Here is a 23,624-nt window from a genome sequence, read left to right as displayed (position 1 = left end):
GTATCAGATGCTAGTAGCATTGCACTTTTGCTAGTAGTATTGATCATTTTCATGTTCATATTTGTATTTACATGGTACCACAGGCAGAGCGTGTGTAAGGCTGGACAAGACTTAGCCTTCCCCTGGCCATGGACTTGAAATAGCGCAGAATTTTCTTACTCAAGCCACTGCCTGCTTTTGCTTCTGATTGCTTTTAGAGAGAAAATCTGCCAGCATAACTGCTGTTCTTGAATTTTTTTTTTCCTGTAATAATAGCATATTGACAAAACAGATTTGTCAATCTATCCAGTGTATTTCTGTGTTTGCGTTCTGTAAAGCGTCAAAGGTTTCTATTTAAAATATGTTTTTGGAGCGTTTGAGCAATGTAACAAATCAAAAAATGTATATCTGTTGATTTATTTAACACAATGGTCAATAAGCACTGAACAAAAACTCAGTGAGTGGATTCTGAGTTTGGCATGCTTGGAAATGCCCTCATTAGGGGCTTTCGCACCGAATAGTTCTAGTAACTTAGTTATAGGAACTAGCCACTCGGATAGTTCCCCGGGAACTAAATTCTCCCCTGGGCCATGTTCCTGGTTGCATTTGCACAGGGAATAGGAACTATGAAGCAGCCGACAGTGGCATCTTTAAGCGCGGCATTTACAGACGCTAAAAACTGGTGAATGGAGGATGCCATGATCGGCGCTGTGTTTGTTGTGTGTCGTGAGTTTTGTGATAACGGAGATGGAAGGTAAATGGGGAGCTAAGAGACAAAATCTCCTATGACAACTTTCAGTATTGAATATCATCGAGGCGGAAAAAAGAACACAACCCTGCAGACAGCAGGTATAATTCTGTTTTCACTGTTTTCCATGTTTGTGAAGTAAATATGTTTACATGGCTTTTTAAAAATGCCAAATGGTGCCGGTGTTTGACATGTGTTTGACCAATAAATGTACACTTACATCACTGATAGTTCCTATAGTGCTGGTTTAGACCCTACTCTGAAGTAGGAGCTAATTTAGTTCCCCCATAAGGAGTTCCTAGAACTAAAATCATTCCTAGCTCCTGCGGTGCGAACACGTCAAAATCCGGGTACTTCAGCCAATAGTTCTAGAAACTATGAAAAGGTTCCTCTGGTGCGAAAGCCCCTATTATTAGTGTTGGGGAAAGTTACTTTTAAAAGTAATGCATTGCAATATTGCGTTACTCCCTAAAAAAGTAACTAATTGCGTTAGTTACTTTTTATGAGAAATAATGCGTTACATTACATTTGCGTTACTTTTTCTCAACTGGGCTGGCTTGCTTGTTTGTTTTTTAATAACAATAAAAAAGTTATATTTTTGGAAAATGTAAAGGCCCTTTTACACCAAAAGTAAAATGAATAAGCCTCAGGCTGAAGGAAATGCATATTTACACCTGTACAGTAGAGGGCGCAGCTCAAACAAACCTTTCAGCTGTGCTGCCATTCTGGATTAAAGAAGAATAGGATACAGGAGAAGGAAGATCAACACTCTTATTTCTAAATCTAATCTAAAGTAATTTTTGCTTATTAGAATGGATGAATTAGATCATTGAAAACATTGGTTAATAAAGTGAGATTAAATACATAAAGTATATTTGTGTAATTTAATATACACTGAACAAAATTATAAACACAACACTTTTGTTTTTGCCCCAATTTTTCATGAGCTGAACTCAAAGATCTAAGACTTTTTCTATGTACACAAAAGACCTAGTTCTCTCAAATACTGTTCACAAATCTGTCTAAATCTGTGTTAGTGAGCACTTCTCCTTTGCTGAGATAATTCACCTACCTCACAGGTGTGGCATATCAAGATGCTGATTAGACCGCATGATTATTGCACAGGTTTACCTTAGGCTGGCCACAATAAAAGGCCACTCTAAAATGTGCAGTTTTACAGTATCGGGGGGGTCAGAAAACCAGTCAGTATCTGGTGTGACCACCATTTGCCTCACGCAGTGCAACACATCTCCTTTGCAGTTGATCATGTTGTTGATTGTGGCCTGTGGAATGTTGGTCCACTGCTCTTCAGTGGCTGTGCGAAGTTGCTGGATATTGGTAGGAACTGGAACACGCTGTCGTATACGCCGATCCAGAGCATCCCAAACATGCTCAATGGGTGACATGTCGGGTGAGTATGCTGGCCATGCAAGAACTGGGATGTTTTCAGCTTCCAGGAATTGTGTACAGATCCTTGCAACATGGGGCCATGCATTATCATGCTGCAACATGAGGTGATGGTCGTGGATGAAAGGCACAACAGTGGGCCTCAGGATCTCATCACGGTATTTCAGTGCATTCAAAATGGCATCAATAAAATGCACCTGTGTTCGTTGTCCATAACATACGCCTGCCCATACCATAACCCCACCGCCACCATGGGCCACTCGATCCGTTGACATCAGCAAACCACTCGCCCACACAATGCCATACACGCTGTCTGCCATCTGCCCTGTACAGTGAAAACCGGGATTCATCAGTGAAGAGAACACCTCTCCAAAGTGCCAGACGCCATTGAATGTGAGCATTTGCCCACTCAAGTCGGTTATGACGATGAACTGCAGTCAAGTCGAGACCCCAATGAGGACGACGAGCATGCAGATGAGCTTCCCTGAGGCGGTTTCTGACAGTTTGTGCAGAAATTCTTTGGTTATGCAAACCGATTGTTGCAGCAGCTGTCCAGGTGGCTGGTCTCAGACGATCTTGGAGGTGAAGATACTGGATGTGGAGGTCCTGGGCTGGTGTGGTTACACGTGGTCTGCGGTTGTGAGGCCGGTTGGATGTACTGCCAAATTCTCTGAAACGCCTTTGGAGACGGTTTATGCTAGAGAAATGAACATTCAATTCACGGGCAACAGCTCTGGTGGACATTCCTGCAGTCAGCATGCCAATTGCACGCTCCCTCAAAACATCTGTGGCATTGTGCTATGTGATAAAACTGCACATTTTAGAGTGGCCTTTTATTGTGACCAGCTTAAGGCACACCTGTGCAATAATCATGCTGTCTAATCAGCATCTTGATATGCCACACCTGTGAGGTGGATGGATTATCTCGGCAAAGGAGAAGTGCTCACTAACACAGATTTAGACAGATTTGTGAACAATATTTGAGAGAAATAGGCCTTTTGTTTATACAGAAAAAGTCTTAGATCTTTGAGTTCAGCTGATGAAAAATGGGGTCAAAAACAAAAGTGTTGCATTTATAATTTTGTTCAGTGTAGTTAGTTATTACAGGTTTGCGTAAAATTCTGAGATTGCATTTCACTGTTTTTATTCATTTTGAGAAATACTGAATGTTTTCGTGCAAGTGAGATGAGTAAATGCATGTTCACATTTTAGTCTAGAACTACAATAACCATCATGTTTACACAGCGCACACAACACTTGCTCTTTATTTCTTTATTTTCATTTTTGGATGAATTATATCTTTAATTTTTATATGAATTGCATAAAAACTTTAAGCGTCTCTCTATTTTTTTCCCTCTCCTGTCTATAGGACAAGGTATAAATTAATATTTTTCAAACATATTCTACAGTCCTGAGCATTACATCTTGTAAAAATTCACAGTAAAAGCAGGTTTTATATTAATTTATATCATAATGAAAATAATTATATATTATAATTATATAGGTTTAATCCTATACTATAACTACTAGATGTTTCTCATAATTTCTGAATGTATATTTTATTGTATTACTCTATTATGTTTAATTGATGGTTTAATTATATTATATTATATTATATTATATTATATTATATTATATTATATTATATTATATTATATTATATTATATTATATTATACATGGAAAAGTTCAATTTAAAAGTCTTCAGTGTGACATCCTGTCACCATGCCATCCAATCAAGCGTTTCGAGCTTTGTTGGATTCAGAGTGAATCAGAACAGTGTAGAGTTAATTGTGAATCAAATGAATCTGATTCATAGTCATGCAGTTCAAAGGCAGGTTAAATGGACAATCCATCATTGTGAACTCCCCCAGAGTCTCTCAACACTTCTTTTCTTCTTCTCCTTTTTTTTCAGTGGTCCTTTCTCTCCAGTGACTCAGTCTGTCCCTTTGTGTTAACTCCTAGAGACACAACATGAGCGTGTGTGGCCAAGGACAGTTCAGATGGAGCTCTTTGTTTTCGTCTGTGTGGCCACTTGGTCCTTGCACACCTCATTAGCTGTAACCACTGCTGGTTGCCACAGAAAATGTGTGTCAGTGTGTAAGTGTTGTTCCATTCCCTGATCCTCTGAAATGAGCAGTTTTTGAGGGACCAAGAAAAGGAGGTTAAAAAATAGAGGCCAAGAAACTCTTCAAGAGCTCTATGTCATTGACTTCAAGTTGAAACCACAAAATAAAATTGTCATGCACACACAAGCACACTGTAGATATTTGGCTGTGTGTGTATGTGAGCAGTTCCTTGAGGCCTTACCAATTCTTTAGCCACATGGCATTCAGGGAAATTTAATATCCTGATGGTGCCTGATGCTGATGTGTCCTGAATTCTGCAATGTGCAGTTGCTTAAACTTTTATTAAAATATGAACTTGAGTGTGTGTAACTTTGTAAGCATACAATATGAATGACATATCTTGTAAAATATGTATTTACAATGTGAATTAGTGCAAAAGAAGATGAAAAATACATTTATTTAGCAAATTATTTAAAAAAAAATTAACATTAATATTGTTTATAATATAAGCTTATAATTTAAGTAGACACTGATGTGATATCGAAAGCATTTTGTCTTTTCATTTTGTACTATTTTCATGGCAAGATTTTTTTTTTCTTGAAGGACATTGTATGCATGCTTTTTTACTGTAATATAAGTTTGCAGTAATGCTGTGATGTGGGACACATCAGTCGGTCCATGATTTTGATTTTGTGTGTCTTTTTTTCCTGACCTTTTTGCAACCAAAGACCTCTTGGTGGATCAAGAGATGATGCTCTGGTAAAATATTGTTTAAAAATTTTTATTATTGTATGCATGGCCTATAATAACATGCGTTTAGGACCAAATTATTGTATTATATACTTTATTTAATACATTTTAATTAGTTATTGTGTTTATGTTTAATGCATAGTTTTTTTCCATAAAAAAATACCTGTAGCACCGCTGTAGACCAGATATGTAGACCCCTGATCTAACCAATCTCATACCTCATTATTATTAGACAGACCTGTTAATATTCAACCTACCTTCACCTGCAGCCTCAATGTTTGGCACCATTCCATTACCCAGAGTTCATTGCTGTCCCACATGTTCAATATTAAATGCTCAGTCATTTTGGTTTCCTCATTCACACACACACACACACACACACACACACACACACACACACACACACACACACACATACATACAGCAGCAGCAGCTCCTACTAATGGAAGAGCCAGACAAACATCTGCTTTAACAATGAACAGGAGGAAAGATAGAGAAAGAAAGAAAAGCAAAAGAAAAAGAATGAGGGAATAAAGTGAATTTGGTGTCAGTGGGCAAACGGTTCGGAAAAGAAACACGTTTCATCATTTAACAGACTGTGAGGGATTTGTATCAGTAAAAGAGGTGGGTGAAAGAGGAAAAATCTTTAACTAACTTACCTTCCATCTTGTGTGTGTAGTGTGGACTACACCGAAGAGCAGCTGGTATCTGTCTAATGGGCAGCTTTTGATAGCTAGTATGGATGTGTGTGTGTGTAAACTTGAGTGTGTCTTCAAGAATGATTGTGTGCTTACACTTAATTTTTATAAATGATATGGCACGGCACATCAAAGAGTTTGGGAACACATCAAACAAAAGCCAAAGTGTTGTTTCAGAGCAGATGAAAAATGAGATGAATGATGAAAGAAAACTTTCTTTTCTCGGTCACTTCATTTCTACGTAGTTTTAAAGGCTTTATCAAAACAAGGTTTTGGTCATTTTTGAACACTGTTCACTAAACCAACCACATAATTTGAACAATGGTTCTCATCCTTTTTTCCCCTTTTTGTGGCGACATTAAGTGGCGACCCTGCATAGGCCCAGCAATATAGACTGACTAATATTGACAACTTTGTCAACATGTAAACAGCAGCAGTCTTACAATTTGCAGTCTTGAGTGTTTGGTTTGGCTTGTCTCTTGAATTTTGATGGTTTCATACTCTCAGCAGCAAATAATTCACTGCACAAAACAAATTGTGGTCAGCAAGTGTATTTATCCTCATTGCAAATTGAACCATTTTTGATGTAATTTTGGTCATTTTCTTTTTTGTTTGTTTTGAGAATATTACGCAATCTGTCCGTCATGGCGTCTGGCTAATTTGGCTAGCTTCTACTAAGTGACAGATGTATTTGCACGAAAAAACCTTCTTTTTTCAGATACATGAGCTATGATGTCAACAGAAAATTAAAAGTAATGGTAAAAGTTGATAAACCTGTTTATGTATGCTCTCCTAAGTTAACCGGTAGATCGGTCACCTCATACTCTACCTCATTTTTGAATGCATTACCGCTGACGCTGACCCAAGCTGTTTACTGGTTGCCAGTATTTCATGATGATCTTTGTTAGTAACAACAGAACTTTTAAAATTAATTTTAGTATTTCACAAAATTTAAATTGTCTGAAGTTTTGTAGTTTGGTATATTTTGATGCAGCATATTAACTTAAAATGTGGCAAGCAGCACTTTAAAAATAAATAACTTATTATAATTAGTATTGGAATAGGTAGTTAAATTATCGGTAAACTATAAAAGGCCTCAAAATGATTTTATTATTTGCATTTTATTATTTAACCACCAGTTAAGATCCACTGCTTTAGCAGAGTTCAGGAACAAGAAAAGAGAGAAAGAGAAGCCACTTTGAGCTATAAAAAGCAAAAAAGGGTAAATTTGCAGATGGCAGGATGAAAGGAAGAGAAAAAACTGATTGTGAACAGATTGGGCTGATTGTATGCAATTCTTTTCAGAGCTTTGAATGAACTGTGTTTGTTCATTGCATTAATGGAACTGATGTGATGCGTGTGCATGTGTGGTAATAGAACAATTAGCAATTCATTCAATGACAATATGTATGATGATGTCACAGTGTTGTAAAAGGTCAGACAGTGCTAGTCGCACACACATACAGTGATGTCAGTAAAATATCACACAGATTCCCACTCCTCCACTGTGTCCTCATTTGATAAAGTGAATTCCCCTTTCTTTCCTTTCTCTTCCTTCTTGCTGGAAGTGTCCTAAATATCAATATTCCCTTACTTTTAGCATATAAAAAAAGAAAAAGACCAAAAATATTAACTTGCAAGTATCCTGAAGAAATTTAAATGGTTGTTACATTTGCATAGATTTATAGACAATACATATATTCTTTTGTAAACTCAGAACATCAGTGTGTATGTTGAATGTACACTTACTGATTTTATCGAAATAAGTTTATAAAAATATACACTTACTGAGTCTGTATTTTGAATGTCCACTGATTTAATTAGTGCCCCATCAGGGGCATGTGCTGATGGGTTTACCTTGATAATCATTAAAAGCACTAACATAGAGTTTAGCTGCAATTACCATGTCCCTCACACGTGGCTCAAGCATGTGTGTATGAGTCAGTTTGTGTGTCAGGGAAAAGCCCGAACACTTTAAAGTCTCTCAATTACAGTGTCTGAAAAAGAGGGAAGTCCCGATCTTTGTGCAAACTTCTGTAAAACAGCTAATGTGTGTGTGCGTCTTTTTATAACTGTCATAAAGTTGGAGTAGAAATCACAGACAGGCATGTTGCATGAATATGAAACTATTTCCTGAAAATGAGTTTCTCATTTCGTTTCATCCTTACTTGACTGTCATCTCTGTCCTCATTCCACATTTCGCGTCTTACTACTTTCTCTTCTGACCTTTTGCTAGCATGGATTTTGTTTTATATGGTTTCCCAGTTTTTCTGTCTCCTTTTTAAGGACTCGCACACTTCTGTAACAGGAAATAGCTCTGTGGTTCAAAACAGACAATTAAAGGCATAAACCACTGGGTAGTGTTAATGAGGCTGGTAAATTAAGAAGTGGGCTTCAAACCCACTGAAAACACATGCAAACTTGGAACTGAATAACATCAATTTGATTAAATGTATTTTAATGGCCACTTCACATTAATTAACTAAAACACTCCACTTTTACCCAATAAATAGTTTAGTTTTCATGTTTTTGTGCAAATGGCACAATTAATGTTTAACATTTGCATTTTTCACCTTTTCATTTTTAGGATGTGTTGTTTTCACTTAAAATCAAAGAAATAATGAAAGCTAATGTGACAAAATACCTCTTTAGTTTAACATATCAGCTTTTCTCCTACACTAAATTCTTGTCAAACTTCTGAGAGCATTTCTAAAAATGAACAATAGGCTCATATAGACTGATTCGTGAAGTAATTCCAAATGGGTTCTGTGCTACAGCGATGCTATTACTGTATCACCTATCCAGTTATGGCACAAATAAGACAAACAAATAAAAAAGTGTGAATTATGTAACTTTTTAACAGTAGTGCATTTAAAAACAAACAAAAAAAATGTCTTTCATGGCATTTATTTGATCAAACAGAGAGCAAAAACAGTAATATTGTGATTTATTTTATTTATTTATTTATTTTTTACAATTTGAAATACCAGTTTTCTATATTATTATATTTTAAAATGTAATTTATTCCTGTGATGGCAAAGCTGAATTTTCAGCATCATTATTCCAGTCTTCAGTGTCACATCATCCTTTAAAAATCATTCTAACACCCTCATTTGGGGCTCAAGTATGGTTTCTTATTGCCTGGCAAGGCCAGACTGATATATCTTCTACAAGATATATCAGTCTGGTCAGTCCGCCCTCCGTTGCGATTCGAGTCAACTCCAAACCGTACCGTGCAATCAGATTCGTTTATTTCAGTGACGCAAACAGCGTCACTCTAGTGCGGCGAAAGTCCCTTCAATATCAATATCAATATTCAGCCATGAATTCAGTTTTAAATGACCAAAAACACATTAATTGTTTACTTTTCGCTGTTGACTCTCTTGTCGATTTGCTAACGTCATATCCGCCCTTCTCTGATTGGTTTACTCCGCTTCCTGTTTGCTCGGATTTGCTCCGCCCTAGAAATCGAATTGATTCAATGGCCGACCAAACTCATCCGCTGGTACAGTGGTGAGGCTGGATTTTCCAGGCAAGGTTTCTTATTCTCAATGATGAAAATAGTTGTGCTGCTTATTACTTTTTTCAGGATTCTTTGATGAAAGATCAAAGGAACATTTGTAACATTATAAATGAGTCTGCTGCCACTTTTGATCAATTTAATGCGACCTTGCCGAATAAAAGTATTGACTTATTAAAAAAATCTTACCGACTCCAAACTTTTCAATGTTAGTGTACCTGACTATTCAATTGCTTCAGCATTACAGTTTAATAGTTAACACATGTTTTTTGGAGTCTAATTCTTCTGTTCTTTCAAACTATTTGTTGTGGTGGCAGTGGTTGTGGACGATGACTTTAAGGCCTGACCTCACGGCATGATAAATAACAACAGACTTATACGCTAGAGCTGAGTGATGCATACGCACGCGCATAGATACTCTGTATCCAAAACACACGCACATAGTCAAGCATTCTACAGCGGAACTTGCTTTTGCCAGAAACCACTGTGTCCCTCTTCCACTGTTTTTTTTTTTTTCACATTCTGATCCCATCCTCTTTTCTTCCATCACAATCTTCTGTCCTAACTGAGCCAGTAGTGATTGATAAACTGTTTTCAAGGTCTCGGCCACGCTGATAGCAAATGTGCTTGCAAAGACCTTGAGTCGCGTATGTGTGCAAACAGCTTGTGAACACATTCATCAACTTGTTAAGGCACCATGAACCATCACGTCACGAGCATTGTACATTGTTGGCAGGTAACAAGTCATTCTTGCCCGACATCTACATACACCTAACTTTTCAAGTGCCGGTAGGGTCAGATCAGGCAGAGCAACATGTCAAAGGTCATCCTGGTGGGAACGATACTGACCAGACAGTTGGCAGTAAAACAATATACACACAATATAATAATGGATTCAGTATATGTGGGGAAAGGGGGCTCAGCTTCGCATTTTGAAACAACATCAGAATTCCAGTGTGCTTTTTGTGTGCGGAAGACTTTGGCCGGAATGCCTGAATTCCACTCAGTCCATCAGGAATGCTGGCTGAAGCGAATAACAGAGGAAGACAGAGGGATCAAGCAGGGAACATTTTGATTAGATTCAGCTCTCTGACCAGAGAATGGGGTTTTAAGTGTCATTAATTATCAACATCATCATAGGTTCGGCAGAATTCTCGACATATATATACTACATCTCTGGTGGGCCATACTATGTCTCCCTGTTCCCCAGTTCAGCTACAGCTGAGTTGTTGTTTACATTTTAAATCATACTACTGCATAAGAGAAAGTAGTTGTTCTGTTCTAATGATTTAGATGCAACAGTAAAATCTATTACAACTATAAAAGCTCTTTAATACTTAATCATTAGAGTCTAAAGTGATTTACGATGCAATTTTATGTACTGTTTGATCTTACTGTTATTCATGCTAGAACATGGCATTTTTCCATATTAGTTTTTATTCAAATAACATTCACAGCTGAATAAATTACAGTAGCAAGACTATATAAACTTCTATTGTATAAGAGATCAGTGACATAAAGGACAGACTTTGAATCCATCCATTATGAGCTAGCCAAACTTATCAAACATCTGAACAAAAAAGCCTTCACATGATACTGAAAAGTCTTATTTCAACAAATTATTTAAATACATTTCATAGTCTATTTATTCCTTTAATGCATCAATGCAGATTGTTGTGGAAGCAATACTATAATGAGCTGTCATAAATTACAGCATTTGCAACAGATGCTTTAATTAAGTTTTGACAGTGATATATATATATATTATTTATGGATGTAGGAGACATTTTAATTGAATTAAACCAATAACCATAATGGTGTAGTTGAGAAAGACAGAACATTATATATCAAGAAGATTATTACATGTGGTTATAGTAATAAATGTATACTACATGGTTGTATTGTGTAAACGTAACTGAAATGTGTAAATGAAAAGGAAATTATTCATGGTGTTATTCATCAAAATCAAAGCTAGCTTTAACACTTGTTTTTATGTTGCCAAAAATGAAAGTGGATGAGGGCAAACAAAGTCCCTTTAAAGAAAGTCAGTTCTCTTTTCGACCATCTTTGTAACACCCCCATCCTTTTTTTTTATAGGTAGACAGTTATCTGCTTGAATGGGAAAAGGCTGAAATCCCCAAAACTATTTGTCAAGATAACAATGGGATCATAAATTTTAGATAAATAAAGTTTTTTTTTCTCAAATTGTGCTATAAAGTCTTTTCAGGCTGGTGCAGATCATTCATGAATAGATGATGAAAAGCAATACCTCTATTAAAAGACTATTGGCTCTTAACTAAAAGATAGGACTACTATACATTACTTTAGCTGACATTTTGAGCATTATGATTCCTCACATTAATTTTTTTTACCGGTGGTACGTCTCCTCCTTATACTGTTCTGAGGTTAGATGAAGATAAGGAGTAATGGCTGTGTGGAGTAACAGCGCTGATGTGGTAACAGAGGTCACAGGTTTAATCTCCGGTTGGGGCAACCCATGAAATGAACAGTTACCAAGATGCCCATCATGTTCTGTCACCACCGTGCCCTTGAGCAAGCCTCTTAACTCATGGTTGTACAGGAATACTCGTGTAATTACAGGAACCTGTCCTTATTGCAGGCCTTCTGTAAGATAAAAGGAAGCAATCTTGACATGGGAATTTAATGCAAGGTTGTATCTCTCAGATATGAGCCAGGTTAAATGAACACACGTATTTTGTGATTTGTGTAATTTCATGTGTTTAGTTCATTTAGGGTGGTCCTGGCCTTTATGGCTCTCACAGCACCAGTCACATTTCTTGATTTGTTTCTCCACCTGGACCATTCAGGGCTACACACACACATGAATGTGGCCCGGAGAGACCAAGTCTGTGTATATGTGTGTGTTCTCCATCATCCTTTAGCGGAGAGGAAAAGAAACAGGAAAGTGGGATAGGAGCAGGTGAAAAAGTGTGCGTACAATATGTTTTTGTTTCCATGTACACTCAAAAATAAAGGTTCCAAAAGGGCGTTACTTCAGTGAAGCCATAAAAGAACTATTCTGGGTTCCCTTAAGAACGTTTCAGTGAACAGTTCTTAAAATAACCATTTTATTTATTTATTTTTTTTGTTAGTCTGAAGAACATCTTTAATAATCTGAACCTTTTTCCACTATAACCCTTTGTGCAGTGGAAAGGTTCCATGGATGTTAAAGGTTCTTCATGAAACCATAAGGGGCTTTCGCACCGGAGGAACCTTTTCATAGTTCCTAGAACTATTGGCTGAAGTACTCGGATTGTGCTATGTTCGCACCACAGGAACTAGGAATGACTATAGTTCTAGGAACTCCTTTTGGGGGGACTAAATTAGCTCCTACTTCAGGAGTAGGTTATAATCAGCATTATAGGAACTATCAGTGACGTAAGTGTACATTAATTGGTCAAACGCATGTCAAACACCGACACCCAGCTTTTTTAAAAAGCTGTGTAAAAAAATTTACTTCACAAAAATGTGTTCTTTTCTCTGCCTCGACGATATGTAATACTGAAAGTTGTCATGCGAGATTTCGTCTCTTAGCCCCACTTTTTGCTCTTTCAGTCACGTAAATTCTGCATTTTCATTCCATCTCCGTTATTACGAAAACCACGACACAACAAACACAACTCCGATCACGATATCCTCCATCCACCGTTTTTTAGTGTTTGTAAATGAGGCACTTAAAGACACTGCTGTTAGCCGCTTCAGAGTTCCTATTTTCAGTGCGAATGCAACCAGGAACATGGCCCGGGGGAGAAATTAGTTCCGGGGAAACTAACTTAGGCCCAATCCCAATTCTATTTTATACCCCTTCCCCTTACCCCTACGCTTACCCCTTCCCCTTGCCCCTTGAAACAGAGTGTCAAGGGGTAGGGCTGAAAATATTCCCCTAAGAAATGGGACACCACTACTAGACTGTTACACGTCATCACACGTTTTGCTGTGTATTTCGGTTTCAAGAAACGCTGCACGTTTTCTGCACGAAAACGTATGAGCCTGCGTGTGTTTCCTCAGGAGTCCCTGGTTGATACAGAACATACAATACTGATGAATAAGCACGCAAACTGAATGCACTTTTTGTTTATATCATGTAACGTACACGTATTTATGGACGTAACCACAACAAAACAATACATTAATCAGGCATGCGGCAAAAAGACAAGTTAGCTGCCACCGGATTTGAATTTATGTTGTCAAATCAACGCGGGTTTCAATAAAATATAAAAAAATATGTTGTGGAACTATCATAAAGTAAAAAACATTAGTGAACTTTTTTCATAGCGATTTTAACAAATCTTTTTTTGGAGAACATAACCATATACATGAACACAAGATTAAAGGCAACATAAAACAAGTGATTATTTATTACTAAAATACTGTTTACCGTAAAAAAATACTTACATTTATGGGTCTCTCTGCTCGCTCTGTCGGCCATGTTGGAAATTTATCATACCCCTTCGTCTGAAGTGTGGTCCTGAAAAATCTTCGTTTGAAGGGCTACCTGGCTCTTCCCCCTACCCCTTCCCCTCCAACCAAATGAGAATTGGGACACCCCTACCCCTTCACGTGAACGCGCGAAACAGAGGGGAAGGGGAAAGGGGTAAGGGGTAGAATTGGGATTGGGCCTTAGTAGTACTGAATTCCTAGAACTATTCAGTGCGAAAGCCCATATAGATGCCCTTTTTAATTTTAAAGGGGTCATGAACTGCATTTTTTTAATAATGTTCTCTGAGGTCCACTTCTAAAGTTATCAAGATTTTTACATAAAAAAACATCCTTACTTAGAAGTAATAAGCCATTTTTTATCCAGTTTTTGACCCTCTCTTTCGAACACTCCATTTTGATAGGCGTGCCACATTCAAAGCTTGGAAAGAAACGCCCACTGCTATGATTGGTCAGTTTTGGCAAATTACAATAATTTTTGACGTTGAATTTTTTTTATAACTTCCGATATTTAAAAATATGTCAAACATATATTTCAAACATTTGCCAACAATGTGAAACATTTATATCTTGGTTGTGGCAAATAAGAGTTACCACAGTTATAGTTGACAGGATAACTTTGTTTCATATAAATGAAATTATGAATGAATATACCATAGTTCTTATAGGCATTCCTTTTCGATAAAGTGAAAAACATATATATTGTCATTTGCAGTGTCTTAATGATGACAAAACAGAAGATGTCACTCACTGAAGCTTTTATTCAGAATTACAGTGAATGGCATAGATCAAAACAATAACGAAAACAGCATTCTCTCTATGTGCTTTTTTTCTGTATCCGATAATCCAATGTATTAACCCCATAAATGCCAAAGCAAAGGAAAGAACAGTGAATCACAACTACAACTATGGTGCTACAGTATAAATACTCAGTACATTTCAAACTATCTGACAAAGCAATAATGACACATGTTTAAAACTTTGTTACTCACACTTGTGTGTTGCAACATTGCTGTTGGATTGAACGTAGCCGTCACTGCGTCATCTTTTATTTTCAGCCTCTCGGAAAAGCCTGTGCCAAACTGTGTCTTGTTAAAAAACCGAATCCACAGTAAAATTAAAGTGAACAAACAAACAGTCTCTTACTGATGTGATCTGGAAGTTAGCTTTCTTAATGTTAGGATCACAAGGAAGACTGTTTTTCCACAACTTGGCACTTCTGGCATCTCTGTCATATTGTTGCTGGAGTAATCCTGTGCGTGATTCAAAGGGCGGGACTAAAGAGGCAGTGATATAGAGGTAGGCCTTGATTTTCTTGTGACAAAATGCAAAACGAGTCGTTTGGACAGCTGGGTGTCACCCCACTTTTTAAATTCTACATGAAATCAGAATCGAGTTACTTTATTACTTTATTAACATATTTTCCTGGTACCTCTTATTGTAAACAAAATGCGAACCAAATGTAAAAACTGTCTTCGTAATATTTTATCAATATAAAAACTTGAACTTCCGACATTCAGATGACTTTCTTTCCTTTTTTTCTGTATGGGCTAATGAATAATGTAAGCCAACAGCCAAATGGCTGTTTAAACATTGTTTCAGCAAACTCACATCCAGTCTCGATAAAATCAAGTCCCATCTGGCTTTTTTATCTCATAAACAATATCCTGTTTCAATCTGATTTATGTTCTGGAAGTTTAATAGGTTGCAAATGGGGTTTCACTTTGTTACTTTTCTTCATCACTAGTCATTATTTTCTTGCTTAAAATATTCTCACACCTGTGCGTGTGTGTTATTGTCTGTTTCTATGTGTGTGTGAAACTAATGGAAAACAAAGGTTTACATTATATGCTGCTGACGACATCAGGTCTCCATGACAGCTTATGGTAAGTATCATATAACATGGGCCAGCTCTCTCTCTTTCTATCTCACTTCCTCTATCTCCCTCTCACAGTGAAACTTCATACAGTATCTCTGTTTATTGTGATTTCAGGTGCCAAAGACCTAGAAATGGATGGTAAGGTGTGTTTTTGTGAAACAAGAGGAGGAAAAGAGAATAAAAATAAGGAGATAGAGGGAAAATGTAAATGTGTTTGAGAGCTTGATGAAATCATATTTGCTGACTGTTGCCCTCTAGAGTGTCTCATCGGTGCCATAATGACGCCACTCAGTCGAAAGTGTGTAGTGCAGCTGAGCTGTGTTTCTCTAATGATTGCAGATCTCAACTGTCAGACAGACTCATTTTCATGGGTAAACTGTTTTAAATATAGAGTTAAAGGCATAGTTCACCCAAAAATGAAAATTTTGTCATAATTTATTAACTGTATTATTGTTCCATACCCATATAACTTTCTTCCTTTTTTTCTGGAACAAAGATTGTGAAAAAAAATGTACTGGTTTGTCTTTTTCCATGCATTTACAATAAGGTGACTGGACTTTAAAGCAACATAAAACATCATAAAAGTCATTAATGCATTTTATTTCATGTCATCTGAAGTCATACAATAGCCTTTTGTGACCAACCACGATTTGAATATTTATTCACTGACTACTTCCCACCAGTGAGCTGTTAACCACTCCGACCGGATCATTGAATCTGAGAACTGTAACAGTCCGATTTGGGGACAAATCATTTAGGTTGGTTTTGTGGACTGGGTCAACTGAATCATTGAAATCATATGATTCAAGAATGATTCGTTCATGAATCAGACATTGCTAATTTCTTACGACCTCTGATGAAAGATGTTCTATGAATAATGACTTAGGTTTCAGTCAGTTCCTCACACAAACCTATCATATGTCTTCAGAAGACTTGAAAAACTAGAATATTCTTAAATAAAAAATGTCATTGTCAGTTTGTGTTCCACAGAAGAAAGAAATTCATATGGGTTTGGAATGACATGAGGGTGAGTTCATTTTTGGGTAAAATGCCCATTTAATAATTTACCTCATTACACTCCAAAGGTGAACTAAAGTTGCGCTGCAGTTTACAGGAACTCATCCAGAACTAATTAAAACATTCCAACGTAACAAAACACACATCTGATAGTGTACATCCCTGTATTCACAAGAGAACGAGAGACTTTTACCTCTGACCAGTCTCCACCCATAATAGCCTGCTATCCAGGAGGGAGTGGCTGACTGAGGGAGGGGAAAGAGAGAGAGAGAGAGAGAGAGAGCGGGAGAGAGACAGAGAAAGCTGGAGAGCTCTGCGGTAGCAGTCAGCGCAAGAACCAAAGCAGAGAAAGACTGAAGGAGAGAGAGAGAGAGAGGGGGGAAAGAAGGTAGATTGAGAAAGAAACACTGGAATTAACAACTAAGAAATAAAATAAAGGAGAAAAAAGAGAGAAGGAAGTCTGGAAAATAACTTCAGACCAGGACAGAAGAGACTGAGAGAGAGAAGGGAAAAAGAAACATGAATTAAAAGAAGTCTTGACTTCACATTGGAGACACATGTTCATGCGTGGACTGTTGCTGCTGCTGTGATCTGTCATTCCTCCTCACTGTGTGTGTGTGTGTTCTTGAGAAGCTGAGGAGAGTGTGTGTGAGCCTTTCGTTCCTCTGGAGTCTACGGGACCATGGCACCTGTCAGGAACGGATGAACTTGAGGCTTAAAAGACTGGAAGTCGTGGAAGAAAGAGATAAAAGCTGAAAAGCAAAACGCTGAAGGAGTAAAAGGTAAGTTAGTTTCTTTTCTAGCAGTGCTGTGTGTGCATGTAAGTGTGTGTGTGTGGAGGGATCTCCCTGTTTAATGTGTGATTAGCTGAGATGCATCTGTATTAACCTGTATTTGGAAGTAAATGTTTGATATTTGTAATACTTTGAATAAAGGCTGTACAAATAGTTTAAAAAGTGAGAGTGTGTACATTGGTTATAGGCAGCCTTCCAATGCGACATGCTTTTTGACCCCTTTGTGCATGTGTGTGTTGGCTTGGTATTGTATTTTTAGATATAAATGCTGTAGTTTAGCCTGAGATGTTGTATAATACATGGATAAAACATGAGTTAATGTGTTGTTAGAGGTATGAACAGGAGTTTAGATTGTGTCTCTCTCTGTATGTGTGTGGACTGACATAACTGAACTGTGTTTTCTTAATATAGAATGATATTAAAAGATTAAATGGTCTGTGAATAAGCAAGGGAGAGAGAGACAGATAAAGAATGGAAGAGTGATAGGGAAAGACATGTTCATTCTGTAAGTGTGTTTCTGCTGAAATATTTACCCTGGTGCAACTCTGACGGTTCCTCTGTTGCTCATGGGATGATGTTCTTCAGTTCACACAAAGAGCAAAAGACTGTTATCATCGCTTCATCATCAACATTTTATGATTTTTTCAAATTTTCAACCCCAAAACCATCACAGATTAATGGAAAGATGACAAGATTAGAGTACATTCACACTCAAACACATACGTTTAGTTTTAGTTTTTTTTTTTTTTTTGGAGTGGAAAGGCTCCATAGACTTCTATTTATTTATATATACATATTTAAATTATTATATTATAAAGTTTATTAACTTAAAAAGCTATATTAATTAACTTATTAATATTATATATTTACTTAAAAATGTGTTATCAATATGTAATATTTTAAATAAATATTAAATATATAATTATACAGTAAATCATTGTGTTTACACATTTTTTTTACAATTACAATACATTATTTATTTTATTTATTTATCAATCAATCAATCAATCAATCAATCAGTTTTTCAAACTGAGAACATTCTGGCCATCCCAAAAAAGTGTTTATGTCAGATTTTGCCCCTAAACTATAGCAAAGTATGTATACACACTAAAACACACACAATCCATACCATGCACTACCCAAAATAGTAATTAGACACACAAACACTCACATACCTACCCTCTTTCTCACACACATACTCACTCCACACATGCATTCACACATTCACTCCGTGTGCTGTGTTTTTGGTCAGCTGTGTTTTCGGTGAGGGGAAGAATGTTGTGTTGTTTTAGTGGCGACTCTAAAAAGAACATTGTGTGTCCGTGTGTTTCATAAAATTACACGCAACGACTCACACACACACACACACACACACACACACAACCGAATGGTCCCAGACTCTCCTTTAATGTGCATCACCAAGTGACTTTCTTTATTTCTCTCTGGCTCCTTGATTCTTGCTCTCAGGATTAGGGGGTGGGTAGAGAGACAGAGAGAGAATAAGTAAGAGAGATTGAGAGTGAGATGGCTTTTAGCCCGGTGCCTCAGCCGGTGTGGATCGTTAATTGAGCTGCTCCCATAGGGGGGTATCAGACCCCAGATTAATTTGGCTCCCCCTCCTCACACGAGCACACACACACTCGTGCTTTCACCCTCACACAAACTCACACTCTTTTAGGGCCCTTTATATCCATCTATTAGACCACAGTTGTCAGATGTCGTGTCACTGCTGGAGTTTCTATTCTGATTGGAGATTGCGGGTGGGTGTGGGCGAGTGTCGGTAGGGTAGGGTTATTGATTGTTTTGTGGAGTGTAGTACTATTTAACTGTGGTGGGACCTGTAGGCCTGGATGCATTAGGTTGTCTTATAACAGAGAATTCATTCTGTACATCACTGTAAATGTTTCTGGGTTCCAAGCCTGGAAAATATATCAGGAATCTATAACAGGAGAGTGTGCTCTCCAGGATTGGAAAGTCATCTACATGTAATAAAATCATAAAAATAATGGAAAAGTCTATAATATACTTTAAAACTTCCATAAGCTTTTGTTTGCAGTTAAATTTGGTAACAAACCATAGTGTTTCATCAGTTCTTCTTTTTTTCAATTAATCAGTTGAATCAGTTCACTGAATGATTCATTAATGATTCAGTCGGAATCAAAATGATTTTTAAAGTAATCAAACACACCTGAAAGGGTCATGGAAAAGTGTGGAAACCCTGATATGTCACTTACGTTTGCACAGACTATGGAGTATTCCGGGTAGATGAAGCAACCACAGAAAATTATTTTAAACTTCCTTTAAATAATGTTGTTACATAGTCTATTCTCCATTGTTGCTTAATTATGAAAGTTACAGGCAGATGAAGTCATATTAAATACTCTGTGATTTATTTATTTTTTTTCCTTTTTTTGTGGTTGAGGAGACAGGATTAGTGCCTACAGCATTGTCTCTAGAACAGCAGTTTCCACCTGGAATTAAGATGCGTTTTGGTCGATCGGATCACAAGTGGACGACGCTAAATACAGGTGTAAATGAGGTGATAAAAGTTTTGAGCTTGTCCACTTTCGACCACTTCCAGAGGCAGTCGAAAATGCATTCGACCAGATTGTTGTCATAGTGGACATGCTTATGTGGTCGAATGTGTTTGAACTAAAAAACGCCTACTCTCCATCTACTGACCTGATGCGGAAACATTATGGAAAGTGCGCTAGCCAGATGGGATATAAACTTTGTCAGCTGAAGACCCAAGTTTGGTTTGAAGACCAAAAACGTACCAAGCACAATGTTCTTTCACCATTCCTCTTTTCTAACACACACTAACAGCGTTCGGTGTGGTTTCACGGCTGTCAGAGCAGAAATTAAAGCTGATGCTCTCCGTGTGTTTTTTCGTGTTCTCCAGGTGTGTTCATATGTAAATTGCACGAGCTTATTTTGTACATTAGAATGGAAGATCTGAAAAAAACCCATGCATTTACCCGCCCATAGAAACTCCCCTTGAAGAAATCAGGACAGAAGTGGTTGAAAGTGGACAAAAAGGCGGATTAAAATACCCAGTGGAAACGGGTATGTGTCTCCCTTGTCCACTTGTGATCCAATTGACCAAAACGCATCTTAATACCAGATGGAAACAGGGCCTCACTGGCTGCATTCAAAGTCACATGCTTTCCTAGACTGTATAGAAGATGAAAAACAAAATATGTGACAAAAGATCTAAAAGTGTTGCAAAAAGTACCTAGATGACTACTATTCCGTCGAGATTCTGAAATGTGCATACGATGGACACTTTACTATCCCACAAGGCCACGGGAGAGGATTTTTGAATGGAGGTGAAGCGATGCAACTGACGCTGGTAGGTCACATGATAATGACAACATGGCGGATGTAGTATGTCAGGATTACATTCATACTATATCAAATATACTTTTTTAGTGCTCGCAATGTACTCAATCAAAATAAGTACCTACTCAAGAGAGAGTATGCAAATTTTGGATGCAGCAAGTGACTCGTATCAATTTGAGTCCAAATTTAGATGTGAAGATTGATTAGATGTTCAAATCCTACATCACATGTTCAGATACTGTAAGCTATTGGAAGGATGAACAGTTGTGTCTTGTGGCCCAAGATAAACCAGATAAAAATGATCATGTAAAGAGGCACATGGTGTAGTGTAGGGATAGAGGAGCGGTTTAACTGTTCTGGTTTCTGAGATTTGCAGGATTATGTGAAAAACATCATGTGTGTTAACTGCAGCGGCTTTCCAGAACTATGTTCAAAACATATAAATCTAACATGGTCACTCTTGTCTCCTCCTGGGCTTGGTGAACTCGTAGATTTCATATTCAGACATCTATCGGAAAGTTATTCCACAGCAACATTAAGTTGAATGTTCTGATTTTATGATGTTGTTTGCCATTTGAATTTATTAAACTACAAACCAACACCACATTGTGTGCAATGACACTTCACAACAAGAGGTTTTGTAATCTTTTACAATCTCCTCAAGTCTAAACAAATCTTTCATTCCAACTTCCAAAGTTATAAATCTTGCCGAAAGTTAATAATTTAACAATAACAGAGCTATAATACTTATCTCTTCCTGTTTTGATTATTCAGATATTGGGTTTGTTTATGTTGAGTGCGTGTCTTTCTTGACACAAGAGTTTTTAGAGGATATTAAGATGGCGAAAGAAGAACAGGAAAACCTTGAAAAACCTTGAACTGGTCATTTTACTAAAGCTGGGACAACATACTTACTCTGGTGGGAGAGGAGAAGATGAACAGATAAGACAGAGTGATAAATCAGGAAATATTACAGAGCAGTGAAGGAGGGTGTTGATTTTTGTAATGATACTGTAGCAGATGCACATCATGTATGTTTGTGTGTTCATGCAGACTTGTATAGGTGTGTGTGTGTGAGTGGTGTGCAAGTTGTTTTATGATGTAAGTGTGTGTGTATGTGCTGATTAAGGTCATTGTGATGGTCTTTTGTGCTGCTGTTGCCACATTTCACTTCTCACTTACGCACACTTTCACTACACACACTATACACAGTTTCACTAGACAGGCACTACTGTTCAAATTTTTGAGCGCAGTAAGATTTTTTTGTAAGTTTGTTATGCTGACCAAGGCTGCATGTATTTGATAAAAAAAAATTATATAATTTAAATATTTTAATAATTAATTTTTTGTATATTTTAAAATGTAATTTATTCCTTTGATGTTAAAGCTGAATTTTCAGCATATTACTCCAGTCTTCAGTGTCACATGATCCTTTATAAATCATTCTAATATGCACAAGAAACATTTGTTGTTATTATTATGTTGAAAACAGTTGTACTGCTTAATATTTTTGTGGAAATTATGATTCATTTTTTTCAGCATTGAACAGCATTTATTTGAAATAGAAATATTTTTTTAACATTATAAAAGCTTTTTCTGTCACATTTGATAAATTTAATGCATCCTTGCTGAATAAAAGTGCTAATTTCTTTCAAAGAAATAAATCGTACTGACCTGAAACTTTTGAACCGGTTTCTAAACCTACACAAACCTGTTGATATCAGTAGAAAAACATGATTTATGAACCTTTCAAACAATGAAGAGCACTTCAAATGTTCTCAAAAGTCAGTTCTTGACATGACTTAATGTATTTTTGTGGACATTTTCAAACATTTGACCCGCACAAGAACTGTACAGTTAAACCTGTGCACACACAAATATACACTTCTTTCTCAATAGATACACATAACACATACCACTGAGCTTGAAAAAAACCCTCTCAGATGAATGTGTTTTTGGCTAAAGTATTTTTCCATGACATGTTTATTTTTGAGTAAAGCCTATAGAGGTATGATGTCATTAGACAGTGCCCGCAGAAGTGCGTGTGTGTGTGTGAATGTTCATATGGGTCTGAAAGATGACAAAACATTGCTGCTTGATTAAAAAGAGGGAGGCATTCCTGAACACATGCTTTTTAAAACAGGGAGTGTGTTTGTTTGTGTAGTGCATGTAAGTGTGTGGCTATGATTAAAGAGGCAACAGATAAATGACCTGCAAGTAGTAGGTTGGTTTGGAAAGATACACATTATGAGTTTTGTCAGAAGTATTTTGTAAAAATGAAAAAAATGAATGAAATATGTGACCACTTTGTTTCTTTCAGTATTGAAATGACCTCAGCAATTGGTAACTATGGAGCCCCTAAAGGGACATGGTGATAGAAAAATTATAGTGTATTTCAATGATTTTGCGTTCGCTCGCAAAAATTTTGTGTTCCCCTGAGCAAATTTGCATTCTTTGTGAGCAAACACAAACTTTCTTGGGGGAACGCAAAACTTTTTGAGAGAGAACGCAAAAGCATTGACAAAAATTTTCCTCCCATCTCACTTTTTTTCCCCTACACCATGTCCCTTTAGGGGCTCCATAACAGAATTGCATTTCGGTTATCCAAATAGTTCTTCCTCAAATTCAAATGACTTGTTAGTGGAAGCGTTAAGGAACAGGAATCGTTAAGAGGCATCGAAACTAAATAAAGAAAATTCCTGTGTCTCCCTCTCTACTTCCTTTCCAAACTGCTTGTCATTCACGTTTAGCCCCACTAGAGCTTTAGGAACTGATTGTAATAGGGGATGGAATACAGCGTGACACCTCTGTAAAAGGTGCAAATGACTATGTGACACTGATAGATTTCCCCTTTAATAGAACCGGACTGAGTGTGACTGGACACACACACAGGTTCAAATCCATCGGCTAAAGATGCCACTGTATACATAGAAAGAGAGAGAGATAGTCAGAGTAAAAAAAAAA

The 23,624-nt window shown here is 37.1% G+C and overlaps 1 protein-coding gene across 1 annotated transcript in view; it reads left to right on the top strand.

Annotated features, from left to right (window-relative positions):
* Positions 1–16,366: 16,366 nt before the first annotated feature.
* The window catches only part of sema3b (sema domain, immunoglobulin domain (Ig), short basic domain, secreted, (semaphorin) 3B), a 41,349-nt gene continuing 34,091 nt past the window's right edge, over positions 16,367–23,624 (top strand). Inside the window, exon 1 of the mRNA XM_048210014.1 lies at positions 16,367–17,306. The gene's annotated coding sequence lies outside the window, so the exon portion shown is untranslated. The remainder of the gene's footprint in view (positions 17,307–23,624) is intronic.

This window comes from Megalobrama amblycephala, linkage group LG12 (genome assembly GCF_018812025.1).
Source record: "Megalobrama amblycephala isolate DHTTF-2021 linkage group LG12, ASM1881202v1, whole genome shotgun sequence".
Taxonomy (NCBI): domain Eukaryota; kingdom Metazoa; phylum Chordata; class Actinopteri; order Cypriniformes; family Xenocyprididae; genus Megalobrama; species Megalobrama amblycephala.
This window is presented reverse-complemented; position numbering and strand designations above follow the sequence as displayed.